This window comes from Rhinatrema bivittatum, chromosome 1 (assembly GCF_901001135.1).
Source record: "Rhinatrema bivittatum chromosome 1, aRhiBiv1.1, whole genome shotgun sequence".
NCBI classification, from domain to species: Eukaryota; Metazoa; Chordata; class Amphibia; order Gymnophiona; family Rhinatrematidae; genus Rhinatrema; species Rhinatrema bivittatum.
This window is the reverse complement of record NC_042615.1, coordinates 789,459,574-789,476,421: the sequence shown is the minus strand read 5'-3', so window position 1 is coordinate 789,476,421 and position 16,848 is coordinate 789,459,574. Positions and strand designations below refer to the sequence as shown.

The 16,848-nt window shown below is 43.2% G+C and overlaps 1 protein-coding gene across 2 annotated transcripts in view; it reads right to left on the bottom strand.

Annotated features, from left to right (window-relative positions):
- Positions 1 to 16,848, bottom strand: part of PSTPIP2 (proline-serine-threonine phosphatase interacting protein 2) — a 179,472-nt gene that overhangs the window by 114,887 nt on the left and 47,737 nt on the right. The gene's annotated exons all lie outside the window — the stretch shown is intronic.

Here is a 16,848-nt window from a genome sequence, read left to right as displayed (position 1 = left end):
AAGTGACGTCAGTAATGAGGGATGTTTCTACCCGCAAACCAGCCTCTCAGAGCACGAGACCTGTCGCATACAAAAGAAAACACAGAATATGATGGCAGGGGGAAGGACTGCTAGGTCCATCCAGCCTTCCCAATGTACTCCCTTTTGCAGACATCACACATCCCAGTCGATCTCTGCTTCCTCGTCCCTTCCCTAGCAGCTAAACATCGGCCGCGTGTCTCCCAGGCTTTCATGACTCCTGTTACTGAGTCAGCCTCCGCGTGGAGGCTGTTCAATGCACACAAAATCCTCTCTGCGAAGAAATACGTTCTAATGTTACCCCTTAGTCCTACTCCCTGTGAGCTGCGGGTCATGGCCTCTTGTTTTAGAGCTCCTTTTCCACTGAAAAACATTTGCCTCTTCTGCTGCACTTTTGCCTTTCAGGTAATTTGACCGTCTCACCAAATCCCTTTTGACTCTAGGGTATACATATTTAGGTCAAGTTTCATCTGATAGAACAGTTGGTTCAGAACTACCTCCAGCCGGTTTATATCTTTTTGGAGGTCTCACCCATGACCTGCAGCGAGTTCTCTGCTTATTCCTATTAGAAAACCTATTGCACAGATGGGCGATGGGGTCCTGGTCAGGTTTTCACAGGTGCTGAAAATGAAGATGTGCCAGTTAGATTTCCACATTATGAATCTGAATGAAGCTGCATTTGGATTTGAGCTCAAGGAGAGTTATATTCAGGTACTGTAGGTATTTCCCTTCCCTAAGAGGCCTGATTTATTAAGACTTTTCTCCCATGCTGTGTCTATGGGAAAAATGCTTAGCAAACAAGGCCCTAAGTTTGTACTTAAGACAATAGAGGTTGAAGTGATTTACCTAAGGTCATGAGGAGCACGAGTGGGAGAAATGGGATTTGAACCCTGGCTTCTCAGCCCATGGCTCCTCCTTGCAAAAGACTTGTTGGGAGGCGTTCCTGAGGGTATGTTTCAATCAGGGAGGAAAAGAACATGCAGAGATTGCACTTTCAAATCTACACCCATTATTTTCCTTTAAAATTTTGCCCACAAGAAAAAAAAAAAAAAAAAGACAAAAGTCACGAATATAAAAATCAAAGCAAACAATTTCACAATTAAGCCCTGCAGGTAAAAAGTGTTTTTGGCATTTGCACCTACATAAGAACATAAGAAATTGCCATGCTGGGTCAGACCAAGGGTCCATCAAGCCCAGCATCCTGTTTCCAACAGAGGCCAAACCAGGCCTCAAGAACCTGGCAATTACCCAAACACTAAGAAGATCCCATGCTACTGATGCAATTAATAGCAGTGGCTATTAGCTAAGTAAACTTGATTAATAGCCGTTAATGGACTTCTCCTCCAAGAACTTATCCAAACCTTTTTTGAACCCAGCTACACTAACTGCACTAACCACATCCTCTGGTAACAAATTCCAGAGCTTTATTGTGCATTGCGTGAAAAAGAATTTTCTCCAATTAGTCTTAAATGTGCTACCTGCTAATTGCTAATTTCATGGAATGCCCCCTGGTCCTTCTATTATTCGAAAGTGTAGACAGTTTGATTATTGCCCCCTTTGCAAGAAACTTTGTCAGTTTTCCTTTCATTACAGGGTGAAGTAGGAGAGCTTAGAGCGAGGTTAAATTTTATAAATTACAACACCATCCAAGAAGGCATAGGTAGACAGTCAGAGGATCAAGATGAGATTTCAGGGGAGAAAGAAGGAAAACATGGAAGAAGCTGGGGGTCATCCACACATTGCACCCAAATCTAGTAGAGAGAAAAAAAAGTGTCAAGTCAATGAATATAAACTGAAAGAAAAAAATAAAGGGTTAGGCCTTTAATGCAAGGTTGATAAATAAAATACAATGTCTACGGTCTGCAAGTGTGACTAGGCCACGATCCTTTAGTCTGCCATGCGCTGTGAGAGAGGGCTCCTTGAAAAGGAGAAGGCCGGAGCCAAATTCAGGACTAACATAGCAGAGTGGAAGTGTGAACCACTTTGTACTTCCCCACTGATCTCAGATCAGTCTGAGGCGCTAAGAGGCGTAGCACGGGTGAGCCATGGACCACCCACTTTGAGCTTAGGCCCACTCAAACAGAGCTGCCCAACACCACAGCAGCACGGTGATGACCTGCCCGCAGGGATCCCCCGCTGCGGGTACATGATCAGAAACACGGTGGCGCATTGAAGACCTGCCCGTGAGAGTCCCATCCCCCACCCCCACCCCATGGGCTGAAGGGGGCAACTATGGCCTGGCGAAGAACGGCCCACAAGCGTTTCACTTCAAGTGGCCTGATGACAACGACAGGAGGTGAGGGAGGCAGTCTGTGAAAGGTAAGGGAGGAGGAGGGAGAATGTCTTACTCCCTCACCTCTCCTTCTCTTATCTTTCCATCTGCCTCACTTACTTCTTACTGAGAAGGGAGGGGATGAAAAGGGAAATGAGAAAAATAAGTGGAAGGGAAGAGAAGGGAGAAGGTTGTGATTGAGGGGAGGATTGAGTGAGAGGGCAGGAAAGGGAATGGAAGAGAAATGACAGAGAGTGCAGGGGAGGGAAAGAACTGAAGGGAAGGAGTGAGTAAGAGGGAAAGTGGTAAGCAGGAAGGGAGGATTAGTGAGAAGAAAGAAAAAGGGGATTGAGGGGGAAGGGGATTAGTGAGAGGGAAGGAAAGGAAATGGAGGAGGAGTGAGAGAGAAGAGGGTAAGAAGGGTGGAAGGGTGGAAGGGGTGAGGGGGAAGGAGGAAAGGAAGGAATTAGATGGGGAAGGAAAGGAGTGGGTGAGAGGAAAGGGAAGGGGGTGAGAGGGAAGAACAAGGTAGGCAGTGAGAGAATGACTGAGACTCATTTCTCGCACGCGCATGTGTATTTAGAGTATAGGTGGGTTTGTGTGAGACAGCATAGAGGGCCTGTGTTTGCTTGTGGGAACCTGAGAACAAGAAACTGTGCGTGCGAGGAAAAATATGTGAGAGTGAGAGCCTGTATGTATGTGTTTGTGTGTGTGAGAGAGAGAGAGAGATGTTAGATTCCATATTAGGAGTTACCACCAATGAAAAGGACTTGGGCATCATAGTGGAAATACTTTAAGAACATAAGAAATTGCCATATTGGGTCAGACCAAGAGTCCATCAAGCCCAGCATCCTGTTTCCAACAGAGGCCAAACCAGGCCAGAAGAACTTGGCAATTATCCAAACACCTAGAAGATCCCATCCAACTGATGCAATTAATAGCAGTGGCTATTCCCTAAGTGGCTATTCCCTAAAAAGCCATTAACCCATGCCAATGTAGACCACAATACGGCTACCCTCTTTTCCTCATATTGAGGAACTATGTTTTTGTTATCTCCTCACCACGAGGATCCTTGTTGGTTTTTACTCTGTCCTTCTTAGCTGCCTTTCGTTACCCCATCTCCCAGTTGAACTTCCCTGTTAAAATGTAATTTTCCTAACTTAACTTGTTGACTGTAAACCGACATGATGTCCACAACGAATGCCGGTATATAAATGTTTTAAATAAATAAATAAATAAATAAATAAAAGTAAATTTCATTAATAGCCGTTAATGGACTTCTCCTCCAAGAACTTATCCAAACCTTTTTTGAACCCAGCAATACTAACTGCACTAACCACATCCTCTGGCCACAAATTCCAGAGCTTTATTGTGCGTTGAGTGAAAAAGAATTTTCTCCGATTAGTCTTAAATGTGCTACTTGCTAACTTCATGGAATGCCCCCTAGTCCTTCTATTATTCGAAAGTGCAAATAACCGATTCACATCTACTCGTTCAAGACCTCTCATGATCTTAAAGACCTCTATCATATCCCCCCTCAGCCGTCTCTTCTCCAAGCTGAACAGCCCTAATCTCTTCAGCCTTTCCTCATAGGGGAGCTGTTCCATCCCCTTAATCATTTTGGTTGCCCTTCTTTGTACCTTCTCCATCGCAACTATATCTTTTTTGAGATGTGTCGACCAGAATTGTACACAGTATTCATGGTGTGGTCTGACCATGGAGCGATATAGAGGCATTATGACATTTTCCGTTTTATTAACCATTCCCTTCCTAATAATTCCTAACATTCTGTTTGCTTTTTTGACTGCTGCAGCACACTGAGCCGATGATTTTAAAGTATTATCCACTATGATGCCTAGATCTTTTTCTTGGGTGGTAGCTCCTAATATGGAACCTAACATTGTGTAACTACAGCAAGGGTTATTTTTCCCTATATGCAACACCTTGCACTTGTCCACATTAAATTTCATCTGCCATTTGGATGCCCAATCTTCCAGTCTTGCAAGGTCTTCCTGTAATGTATCACAATCCGCTTGTGATTTAACTACTCTGAATAATTTTGTATCATCCGCAAATTTGATAACCTCACTCATCGTATTCCTTTCCAGATCATTTATATATATATTAAAAAGCACCGGTCCAAGTACAGATCCCTGACGCACTCCACTGTTTACCCTTTTCCACTGAGAAAATTGACCATTTAATCCTACTCTCTGTTTCCTGTCTTTTAACCAGTTTGTAATCCATGAAAGGACATAGCCTCCTATCCCATGACTTTTTAGTTTTCGTAGAAGCCTCTCATGAGGGACTTTGTCAAACGCCTTCTGAAAATCCAAATACGCTACATCTACCGGTTCACCTTTATCCACATGTTTATTAACCCCTTCAAAAAAATGAAGAAGATTTGTTAGGCAAGATATCCCTTGGGTAAATCCATGTTGACTGTGTTCCATTTTATCATATCTTTCTATATGCTCTACGATTTTGATCTTAAGAATAGTTTCCACTATTTTTCCCAGCAAGAAGTCAGGCTCACTGGTCTATAGTTACCCAGATCGCCCCTGGAGCCTTTTTTTAATATTGGGGTTATATTGGCCACCCTCCAGTCTTCAGGTACAATGGATGATTTTAATGATAGGCAACAAATTTTAACTAATAGATCAGAAATTTCATTTTTTAGTTCCTTCAGTACCCTAGGATGCATACCATCCGGTCCAGGTGATTTGCTACTCTTTAGTTTATCAATCTGGCCTACTATATCTTCCAGGTTCACAGTGATTTTGTTCAGTTCTTCTGACTCATCACCCCTGAAAACCATCTCTGGAACTGGTATCTCCCCAACATCCTCATTAGTAAACACGGAAGCAAAGAGTTCATTTAGTCTTTCTGTAATGGCCTTATCTTCCCTAAGAGCCCCTTTAACCCCTCTGTCATCTAATGGTCCAACCGACTCCCTTACATGTTTCTTGCTTTGGATATATTTTAAAAAGTTTTTATTATGAGTTTTTGCTTCTATGGCAACTTCAATTCAAATTCTCTCTTCACCTGTCTTATCAATGTTTTACACTTAACTTGACAAGGCTTATGTTTTTTTATTTATTATTTTTATATATCAACATTTGATCTGAGATATCACATCGGTTTACATTCAGGTACAGTAGGTATTTCCCTATCCCAGAGGGCTTACAAACTAAATTTTGTACCTGAGGCAATGGAGGGTAAAATGACTTGCCCAACGTGTGACAGCGGGACTTGAACCCTGGTCTCCTGGTTCATAGCCCACTGCTCTAACCACTAGGCTACTCCTTCCTATTTTCTTCAGATGGATCCTTCTTCCAATTTTTGAAGGATTTTTTTTTTTGGCTAAAATAGCCTCTTTCACCTCCCCTTTTAACCATGACTGTAATCATTTTGCCTTCCTTCCACCTTTCTTAAATGTGTGGAATACATATGGACTGCACCTCTAGGATTGTATTTTTAAACAATGTCCATGCCTGTTGAACACTTAATTTTGCAGCTGCACCTTTCAGGTTTTTTCTAACTATTTTCCTCATTTTATCAAAGTTTCCCTTTTGAAAGTTTAGTGTTAGAGCTGCATATTTACTTATTGTCCCCCTTCCAGTTATTAGTTTAAATTTGATTATGTTATGATCACTGTTGCCAAGTGGCCTCACCACCGTTACCTCTCTCACCAAATCCTGTGTTCCACTAAGAATTAAATCTAAAATAGCTGCCTCTCTTGTTGGTTCCTGAACCAATTGCTCCATGAAGCAGTCATTTATTACATCCAGGAACTTTATGTCTCTAGCAAGTCCTGATGTTTCATTTACCCAGTCAGTATTAGGGTAATAGAAATCTCCCATTATTATTGAACTGCCAAATTGGTCAGCTTCCCTGATTTCTCTTAGCATTTCATCATCTATCTGACCATTTTGTCCAGGTGGACGGTAATATACTCCTATCATTATACTCTTACTCAACACACATGAGATTTCTACCTATATAGATTCTACTGAGCATTTAGTCTCGTTTGATCTTTATCCTTTGGACTCTATACCCTCCTGGACATAAAGTGCCACATCCCCACCAAGTTGATCCTCCCTATCATTGCGATATAATTTGTACCCTGATTTAGCACTGTCCCATTGGTTATCCTCCTTCCACCAAGTCTTTGTGATGCCAATTATGTCAATCTCATCATTTGCTGCTATACACTCCAACTCTCCCATCTTATTTCTTAGACTTCTGGCATTGGCATACAGACATTTCAAAGTGTGTTTTTTGTTTGAATTAACAACCTGCTTTTTAGTTGTTAGGGATAATTCGGAAATCATTAGCTTCAGTGATTTTTTACATATAGGCACATGGACTATGTTTGCTTTAATGGAACCTCCCTGTTGGGATGCCCTGTTTCATTAGTATCCTTCAAGGATACATTTCTCTGAACCATGCACTGCTGAGTGACTGTCGGCTGTCGACTGACATGCTTTATTCAGTGTGTGGTGTTGGTCAAAAAAAGCAAACAGAATGTTAGGAATTATTAGGAGTGTGTGTGTGTGTGTGTGTGTGTGTGTGTAAGGAAGGAAGGGAAGAAAATAGGAGAAGAATGAAGAAATAGAAAGAAGACTGAATCTGGAGAAAGAATTAGGAAAAGACTGACAAGGGGAAAATGGAAAAAAAGAGACCAGGACCAACTGATTAGAAAAATGAAGAGATCAGACAAAGGTAAAGATAAAAAAAAAAATTGATTTGTTAGCAATTGGAATATGCATTTCTTTTGTGTTTGTATTTTGCTGTTACTTTAGACTTCCACTGTCCGGAGTCTGATTTCTCAGGCTTGGTTTCTCTGCATGTTTTAGTTTCTAATTTGTAGTCCGTTATTTCTCTATTAGATAAGGGTCAGTCTGTGTTCTGCTAGTATGAATTTTCTCTGTAGGGATTTGTACCAGTCCAGCTTGTTCACTTTGACCAGTAGGTGGTGTATTAGTGTTCTGGGGCCTGGTATAATATTTGTATTGCTGCCTTTTATAAATAAGAGTTATTTTTGTTGCCTGCGAGTTAGTGCTGTGATTTTATCGAATGACAAGGGTCTAGGTATTTTGGGGTTTTTTTTTGCAAGAGTTTGTTACTTCAAAGTGTTTAGCAGTGGAAGGATTTTGTTTTGCTGAGGTAATATCAGAATTTGAATTTGTTTTTCTTTTGCAAGTTGGGTTGTAACGTGATCTGTCCTAGTTCTATTTTGCACTTCTTATGATTATGATTAGTGATATTTTATTGTAGTTATGAAGAGCTCTGCCTTTCTAGAAAGAGGATTCATGAAAGAATACATTGATATTTGTATTATTACATGATTGATTGGAGCTGTTTATGTTCTTTGCTTTTTACATGATATTCTTATCTATTTACAAACTACAATAAAATTAATACAGATTAAAAATGTCTTATTAATGTTGATAAATGCTTGAAATAATTGAAAATATTGTAAAGTTTCACAGATGTTTGAGCCTACTTAGAAATTGTTTGTCAGATGCACTCTGAGGCATTATTTATGGATAAGAGTACAACTAGTAGGGCTCAGACCTGCATGCCTGCTGCCCACCCATGTTAACCTTGGGCCCCCTTAAAAAATCAATTCTGCCTACGCCACTGGCTAAGAAGCTCTAATAGGCTGCAGCTACTTTTTGCAGACTCAGGAAGGACAAGGCAAGAAAAACCACAATTTTAGTATAATTAACACTTGGAGGAAGAAAACTATGCCATAAATAAAACCGTCCAGTTTCATCACTAGGACTTCAAAAGCACCAACAAAATGCTTACAGCCATTTAAGGAAGAAGAAAGTGAACTTCTCGAATCTGCTCCTTTACAATGGATCATGTTTAAGAACATAAGAAATTGCCATGGTGGGTCAGACCAAGGGTCCATCAAGCCCAGCATCCTGTTTCCAAAAGAGGCCAAAACCAGGCCACAAGAACCTCAGCAGGGTCCCAGGGACTTGGTGCATTGTATTGGCATAGCCTCCTAAAAGAGCTACAATAAGGCCTCTTGCTGCTGAATAACCTGGCAACCCTAGAGGGAGGTGGGGGGACAGATGAGGAGGTGTGCAGGAAGGGGAGAGCAGAACGGAGTCAGGGGGAAGAAGGGGAAAGGGACAGAGGGCACCACAGTAGAGAGAGGGGAGGACTTGGAAGATGAAGATAGAGGGGAGAGAGAGACAGAGGGGAAGCCATAAGGAAGAGAGGGAAGAATCCAGGAAACAAAACGGAAGCCGATCCAGTTGGCTGTGTAACAGTGACGACAATAGGAATCGGATGATAAAAACAAGCCCTTTATTAAAAATGCCCGACTCTGGCCGAGTTTCGCTCTCTTACATGGAGCTGCCTCAGGGGCAATTGATTGTAACAGGACTTAGGTTTATTCACAAAGGTGATATTGCAGTGATACACAGTGTCAGTGATATTCTTGTTGTGTCTGGAAACCTTTTCTCTATTCACACTGCATTATCTCATGGTATTATCAGTGAAAGTGGTTTTGTTCAAATATATAGATGCAAAGCGTGCGAAAGGTATACAAGCTAATAGCTGTATATCCCTGCGATATCACCTTTGTGAATAAACCTAAAGTCCTGTTACAATCAATTGCCCCTGAGGCAGCTCCATGTAAGAGAGCGAAACTCGGCCAGAGTCGGGCATTTTTAATAGAGAGGGAAGAATGACAGAAGAGGAATGAGGAGGAAAGGGAGCGAGTCAGAGGAAAGCCACAGGTGAGAGTAGGGAAACGGAAAAGAGAGAGAGGAGAGGAAGAGGGGAGCCATTAGAAGGAGGGGGGGGGAAGAAGAAGACGGGTCAGTGGGGACATATGAGTGAGAAAGAGCTAGAGGGCTAGGAAGGGTTAAAGGAAAGGGGGAGTCGGAGGACTGTGAGGGGATAAAGGATAGAGAGCTGGGATGGAATGAATGAAGGAGAGGGAAGGCAGGGATGGGATGATGGAGGAAGAAGGCTGTGAGCGGTGTGGTGCTGATAGTGGAAGAAAGGCAAAAAATAGACAAACGGGGAGAAGCAGCAGGTAAGCTGGAGGGAGAGACAGAGAAGGAAAAGTAAAATAGAAAGAACAGGAAAAGGAGTCAGAAGAAGCCACAAGATGAAAGGAAAGAGAGAGATCCCTTTGTCCTTTGAAGGTGACTAAAGTTACATTTATGAGTCTGCAGGAGATCAGATGCAGGCACCCCTTTTTGGGCAGAAAAGAGCACAATTATCCATGCACTGATTACAAGTCAATTGGACTATTCTAAATTCTTTGTATCTGGGGCCACCTAAAAAATTGCAGCTCCTCCACAAAACGCCATGGCAAGATTGTTGGTGGACAGTAAACCCAGGGATCAATCGTACTGTGTTGGTTTCGGAGGAGTTGCACCGACTACCAGTAGGTGCTAGAATTCAGGTCAAGATCTTGTATATAATTTTTAGAGCACTGGAAGAAAGGAACTCCCCCGAGTATGGGTCTTCATTATTACCCTTCTTGCAATCTGCGGTCTTCCCAGCTTATGCTTGTTGGCTGCTCCAGCTTTGAAACAGAGAAGGAGGGACGTGGGCAGCTGTTTTTGCGCCATCACTCTGGAATGAAATTCCATTAGAATCAAGAATGGAGCCATACTATCTAACATTCAGAAAGATAATTAAATCCTGGCGCTTGATTTGATATTTTAGTGCATCTAGGATTACTGGAATTGTCAAACTGTTGATCGTCAAAGCTTAAATTAGATTTCTTCTCTCGCAGGGACATGTACTTTTTCTGGGATATCTTGAACTGTAATAACATGATTTTATATAGTTATGGCCTTGGTTTTTATGCCAATTTTATTTACTGCATGACTTTAATTGTACTATATGCTATTCTAACTGGAACCAAAATCGTATCATGGGGTGTGAAATCCTTTCCATTACAACATAGTAACATAGTAATGTCAGCAGTCTGCCCAGCAAGCTTCTATTGTATTTGCTTCAATGTCTTTATAACAACATCTGGATTGGTTGTTACATCTAAATTTCCGGGGTTGTATTTATTTTGACCAATTTGTTCTCTTGTAGTCTGCTTAGGTAAACCTATTTTTTTAATTCTCAATTTAAATGTGACTTTGGAAGCTTTACATTGTTATAAATATATTTTCTTTTAATTCTAGCTGTCTGAATGTACATTCTAGAGCTCCTTAGCAGGGCTGGAATGCCACAAGTGGCAAGCTTCCAGGGGAGTCAAAATTGCCCTCTGCTGCACCCTCCCTCCCCCAGCTCCTCATTCCTGCCCCTTTACTATAGCAGCTCCCTAACTCCTCACCACTATCTTCTTCTTTTCCTCACTGCCATCCTGGACAGCTGTGAATCGGATCGTGGGTAGCAGCGCATTCACCAGCTCTGCAATGTCACAGCCCCACAGCTCCTTCCCCCTCCCTGGATACACTTCCAAAGGGAAACACGCAGGGCCACGTCGGCTCACAGTCCCTGCATTCAAGTGCCTGGAACATCGCCAAGTGCACATTGGAGGTGCTGAGTAGATGCGTTAGCAGCGGTGAAGGCAGCAGGGGAAGGAGGAGCCGCATCAGCAGCAGGGAAGGGGAGAGATTGGGCACCATTGGCAGTGCAACGGGAGAAAGCTTCATCAATAATAGTGTCACTGCTGAGTGGGGGGGCCCTCAAATTTTGCACTGGCCCTATCAGACTAGATGGCCCTTATGGAGCATGGGTTATATTTCTTTATGCAACATACTCCAGCAGAAACCTCGGCTGGTCTGTCTTGCTAGATACTGCTTCTTTGCATGTTGAGTAAGAAAGCATGGAATTATTGTGCAATGGTACACACAAAAACATTTCTTTAAAATGAGCTAGGCTGATACAGTACTGTATATGCTTGTGTTTCAAAAAACCATACCTTCTTTATAATGTGTATCAGATACAATAACTTGGTCCAACAGGCTCCTATACTAAGCCACGTATTTGTATTTCTTTCCTGCCTATAAATCTAGTACTCATGGTGTGTTACAAACCTAGCAGCAAGACATGTAGACGCTTTTGTGCCCATGTTCAATGTAGTGAATTTCCTGCAAATTCTTAACATGAAGACTTTCATGTGCTTGGAGCACCGAGTGGATGATGGATGTGAGGATCGCCTGGTAACTTGGCTGCTTAGTGCGAAGGTGGCAGACCTCGTGCATAACTTAGATAGGATTTTAGACCGTGCTGGGGAAGAGCCGGCTGTTGTGGTACATATGGGCACCAATGACATAGAAAAGTGTGGGAGGGAAGTTCTGGAAACCAAATTTAGGTTTTTAGGTAGAAAGCTGAGATCCAGAACCTCCAGGGTAGCATTGTATGGAATGTTCCATGCGCAGATCCCCAGAGGCAGGCAGAGCTCCGAAGTCTCGATACATGGATGAGATGATGGTGCAGGGAAGAGGGATTCAGTTTTGTAAGGAACTGGCCAACCTTTTGGGGAAAGGGGAGTCTTTTCCAAAAGGATGGGCTCCAACTTAACCAGGATGGAACCGGCTGCTGGCGCTACTCTTTAAAAAGGAGATAAAGCAGCTTTTAAACTAGAACAAAGGGGAAAGTCGCTCAGCAGCACATGGTTCGGAGGGAGGTATCTTTGAAGGATACTAATGAAGCATTAGAGTTAGGGCATATCAACAGAGCGATTCCAATAAAAGCAAAAGTAGTCCATGTGCTTATAAGTAAAGAAACAGCTGAGTTAAAAGATTCCAAATTATTCCTGTCAACTGATAAACAAGTTAATACTAACAAAAAACCACACTTTGAAATGTCTGTATGTCAATGCCAGAAGTTTAAGAAGTAAGATGGGAGAATTAGTGTGTATAGCACTGAATGAAGAGGTAGACATAATTGGCATCTCAGAGATCTGGTGGAAAGAGGATAACCAATGGGACAGTGCTAGACCAGGGTACAAATTACATCACAATGATTCAGAGGATCAACTTGGCGGCGGGATGGTGCTTTAGGTTCGGGATGACAGAGTCCAACTGGAGAAAGATCCTGCAAAAGAATAAATGCACAATCGAAGCTTTATGGGTAGAAATCCCATGTGTGTTGGGGAAGAGTATAGAGATAGGAGTATACTACCATCCACCTGGACAAAATGATTAGATGGACAACGAAATGCTAAGAGAAATCAGGGAAGCTAACCAATATGGCAGTGCAGTAATTATGGGAGACTTAATTACCCCAGTATTTAATGGGTAAACATAATATCAGGACATGCTAGATAGGTAAAGTTCCTGGATGGAATAAATGATTGCTTCATAGAGCAATTGCTTCAGGATCAAACGAGAGAGGGAGCTATTTTAGATCTAATTTTTAGTGGAATGCAGGAGGGCCAATGCAATAGTGTTCCCACCCTAGCGCACAGGTTTACACGTGGTTGGACGCACATTTTGGGCGCACTAGACTAGCGCCCGATACAATAAGCAGATTAGCGCGTCCAAAATGCGTGCAGAAACAAAATGTCATTGTGACACTAATTTACCGCTTGCGGTGGAGAGAAAATATTTATTGGCTAGATAAAAAAAAAAAAGTTTCTTATGGCTGCACAATTTAGACGCCCATAGTAAGAGGCGCTTAATATAAGACACTTCAGCAACCTCAGCAAAATAACAAAAAAAGTTGGCCTAAAGAAGCAGGATAAAAAAGGATGCTTGTATTGAGCACCCATTGCAATCGTGGGTACCCGATGCAATTGAGCGCTGTGGACACTCAATTCTCCCCTAGCGCACCTCCTCATTTAAATAGTGCACTGGGCATCCAGGAGATGCGGCTGCATGCACGATAGAAAAAGGGATGCTCAATACGAGGGCCCGTTTTCAGCGCATGTCTTATTGCATTGACCCCAGGATTTGGTGTGAAAGGAGGTGGTGGTGGGGGCCACTTGGCAATAGTGACATAACACGATCCAATTTGAATTAATAACTGGAAGGGGGACAATAAGTAAATCTACAGCTCTAGCACTGCATTTTCAAAGGGAGTGTGGTGAAACAGGGGTTTTGCATGCCTTGTAGTTTATTGTGACACTTTTCCCCAGACAGCCAGGGCCGGTGCAAGGGGATTACGCACCCTAGGCAACTTCTGCCTTGCATCACCCTAACTCCCCCAGCTCCCGGTTGCGCCCGCCCCTGGTCACAGACTCCTTCCTCTCGGTTTTTTGGGCTGTGAGCGGCGGCGGCAAAGAGGAGGGGAGAATAGTACCAACCACTGCGGCCCTTGCCCACTGTATCTCCATAGTCCTTTATCTGAGTCCCTCTGCAGCTCCAGGTTCCGTTTCCACTCTAGCGGGACCCCTTGGACTGACTGTGGGACGTGCAATGAATACTCTTCACTCATCTCTGTGGTGACTTGTGCCTCCTCTGCACTATTATAAACAGCACCCTCTGGCGACTCCATTGCGGTTCTCGCTAACTCCTTGTCCATGCTATGCCCTGGCTCCTCATCAGCCCCTCTCGCTGAGGACACTTTGGCCTCTGCAGCCTCTTCAACTGGCCCCTTGGCAGTGCTTCTCTCAGGCTCCTCGATACTGCCTCTCACCAGCCACCTTGTGCTGTGCCCCCTTCTGGATAGTCTGGGTTGCTCTCTCCTGGGCTCTTTTCAGTGTTTGGGCACCCTAAAGCAGTTTGATAAATCAAAGTCAGAGGTGGATGCATAGATGACTTCGATGGGGTAGAGTGTTTGGACAACTTGGATGCCTTTTGGCATGCTTCAACGGGTCTTTAGAAATGTGCATCAAGGAATCTGGCACAGGTTGACAATGTGGCATTGGAGTTGTGTCATGGGGTCTTGCACTGTGCATGGCAGGATCATGTAAAGAGGCTGCAAGCTTGCATGGCATCAGAGCATCAAGTACTGAGTGCACTGGTGCATCATGCGTTGAGTACATTATTGCGCCATGCGCCACTGGACTCAGTGGAAGTTGCATCAGGCGAGTCAATGCACCATGCATCATTGATACTGTTGGCACTGATGATGGCCACATTGATAGTGCTGGCACTGATGCCCCGAGCTTAGAATGCTTATGCTTCTTTGACACAGGCTGCGATGGTTCCAGTGATTGAGGCCACTTTTTCTTCGATGTAGGGCAGCTGGTGGAACTCAATCCCATAGCTTCGACTGAACAGGCAGGGGAGTTTTTGAGGAGCTGCTGCTCAACTCTTTTCTCAGAGAGGCAGATGAGGCTACAGTGTGGGATGAGGACCTACAGTGACTCAGGATAGGTTTAAGCAGTTCCTCGATTCAAAGTGCCCTGGATCTCTGTGAGCGCAGGGACATTCATCGACAGGCATAGCAGTTCATCTGGTCATGAACTGGTCCAAAGCATCGATAATACAATTCATAGCCATCAGTTCGGGACATAATCTTCCCACAAATACAATCTTTGAAACCGTTCACCATAGTTGATTTCTTCTTCTGCCTGAACATAGTAGAAGAGAAGGCCACATTCTTGTTTAGAAGGGTGTTTTTTGTTAGAAGCAATGAAAAGTACTCTTGTAGGGCTGCAGAGGCAGTGAGGCAACTTAAGAAGAAGAAACTGAAGTAAAACAATATTGAAAGGAGCTTTTAGGATTTTTATAGAAAAAATAGGAGAGACAGAGATAACGTCTCTGCTGTGCTCAAATAAAAATGGCTGAAGAGACTCACGAGGCAATGCCCACACAGGAACTCCCAAACATGCTCAGTAGCGTTCAAAGCTCTATTGGCTTGGAGAGAAAAAGAGTCCATTTCAATACTGCTGGATGACATTACCCACATGTAATGGCTAATTCAGCCTGCTTATTGACGGAAAATTCTAGCTAATTGTTGACTCCCTATGTTCCAATGAAATGCCTTAGGTCTGTACGTCAAGACTTTAAGATGCCTGCTGCTTCCCAAGCTGGATTGGCAACCACATGAAATTCAGTGTTTAGTTGTGTAGTATCTATTCTTTGGAACAGTGTCCCTTCAGACTGAATTACCTAACATTTCAGAAACAGCTTAAATCATGGCTGCTTTGTGAATCTTTAGGCAATTGCTTATGATGTTATATCTTTGAAGATAGTTTGAGGATTATGAAGTGGGGGTGACTGAAGTTTCCAAGCTTTATTCTATTTGAATGTTATATTAATATCAGGAGGATTAATTGGGAAATGTTGGTGTTGAGTTGTATATTGTATACAATTTTAATTTGAGTATAGATTTGTACTTGTATTAGGAAATGTACTGGTGAGGATTGATGTGGATGGAGGGGGTGAAAGATGAATTGACGTGTTGTACACCACCTAGCAGTTTTCATATTAGGCACCAAAAGCAGTAAATTGAATTGGATGAATAAATACATAAAGTGAAACTACCATCACATCCTTATTTTCTCTTGCCCCCATCTTCCGTTAAGCCAAACTCCATAATGCTCTCTCTTTTCTCTTCCCCACTAAGCCAGGACCCCATCACACTATATCTCTCTGCTCCCTAAGCCAGATCCCAGCACATTCTCTCTCTCTCTCTTTTAAAGCTAAGGAGCCGGTGCTGATAGCTTTGGGTCCTGGCGCCAGCATCAAGAGAAAAAGGTCCAAGTTGGTTTTTAGAGTGGCAGGCTGCATAGCCCCAAGTCAGAATGGTAAAGCTGTAAAGTGGCGCTGGGCACAGTGTTAGACGGGCATGGTGCCCGTCACCTTCCACCTGTATCAGCTTTTCGGGTGTTGGGGGGGGGGGGGGGGGGGGGGAAGAGGACAGAGAGCAGAGGAGAGGAAAGAGCAAGACTCCAGTTCTGGTGAAGTAGCAAGGTCAGATGAGTTCCTCACAACCAGGGCAGTTGAAGAAGGGCGAGATGAGACATCAAGGCCTGGCACAGGCAGTGGTCGTGAGGCCCAAAGAATAGCTCGCATTAGCACCAGCAGCATGGTTGTGGCTGGCTGTTTCTCTGTGCCATCCTCATTATATAAGGGCAACCCACCTGGCACTAGTACAGAGCTACTAGCACTCCTCTCCGTGTAACTACTACCTGCTGCACGAAGCGGTTAACACTGCCTGTTTCTGGGAGCTCGACTCCCTTCCTAGTGTGTTACATGGAACAGCCCAGCATTATGGCCAACTCTGCAATCTGCAATTCAGCGGGTGGAACGCAGGCCTTATCTTGCCCAATCAGTGACTCGAGGAGGCAGGGCACCATATTCCTTTTATGGTAAGGTGGTGTGTGACAGACGAAAATTGGATTTTATGCCATAGGATTATCAATCTTACTTCTATATAACTAGCAGAAAAATGAACTTTAAATGTCACTGACTGCGGAATTCTGCACAATAGCAAACCAGCCATGGCTAATTTTCCACCTCAGTATGTCCCCGACAACTTCTCATCATCTCTAGCGTACCAACAGGTAAACTACTATTAACAAAACCAGGGCATGATTCAGCTGTATATGGAGCACCTCTTCACCTGCTATACTGTGACCTTGTCAGAATGATAATTACTATGTTTATCTTGTTCCTAAAATAAAATAATAATAATAAAATGAGTCAATGAAACCAAAATTTATC